We start from the raw sequence: 608 nt of genomic DNA, 5'->3' as shown, positions 1-608 counted from the left end.
GTCATAGCAAGTATCTCTCTCATGAAACTAATGTTAAAAAAATAGGAAATAATGTTCAGAAACATAACGCGACGAAAATGAAGACACCGCCAGGTTATTGCCATGAAATAATCACTTGTTTACATCGCTTTGTTTACACACATCACGCATTATATTGTTCAGTTCACATAACCCTAACTTTCTATACCATAGGCCCTTAACTTACCATTTTGCAAGGTTTGCTTGGGACTTGTAAAAATGCCCGACAAGTGAGAAATGTGATGTTCGCTTCCTCCGAGGAGCTTTATATATGTGTGTGTATTTGTGTTCGTGTGTAACTACGTTGTCGAGATCCCGGAATTACCCAGAATTTTACCCTGGTGATTCGGTTTGTTTCGCAACACCGATTTTTTTTTCTTTTTTTTCCCCTCTTTTTTAACGCTCCTAAGTGTGGCAGATCTCAGGTTGGGCAATTCCTCTTCTCTGGTTGTAGGTTGGGTGACACTAAGGTATCAAAAATCTGCTTTTTGTGTGTGAAGCAGCAGTCTTAAATCGAACAGGTCACATGGGCTTCGGTGCAGAGGCAGAAATGTTCGACTGATTTTGTTTATCAGCAAAGGAGGTATAAG

The 608-nt window shown here is 40.0% G+C and overlaps 1 long non-coding RNA gene across 1 annotated transcript in view; it reads right to left on the bottom strand.

Annotated features, from left to right (window-relative positions):
• The window catches only part of LOC119593919, a 714-nt gene extending 428 nt beyond the window's left edge, over positions 1-286 (bottom strand). The window contains exon 1 of the long non-coding RNA XR_005230577.1: positions 206-286. This is a non-coding gene — a long non-coding RNA (uncharacterized LOC119593919). The remainder of the gene's footprint in view (positions 1-205) is intronic.
• Positions 287-608: the final 322 nt, after the last annotated feature.

The sequence above is a fragment of the Penaeus monodon genome, chromosome 33, assembly GCF_015228065.2.
Source record: "Penaeus monodon isolate SGIC_2016 chromosome 33, NSTDA_Pmon_1, whole genome shotgun sequence".
Lineage (NCBI taxonomy): Eukaryota > Metazoa > Arthropoda > Malacostraca > Decapoda > Penaeidae > Penaeus > Penaeus monodon.
Note: the sequence above shows the minus strand (reverse complement) of the source record. Positions and strands in the feature narration are given on the sequence as shown.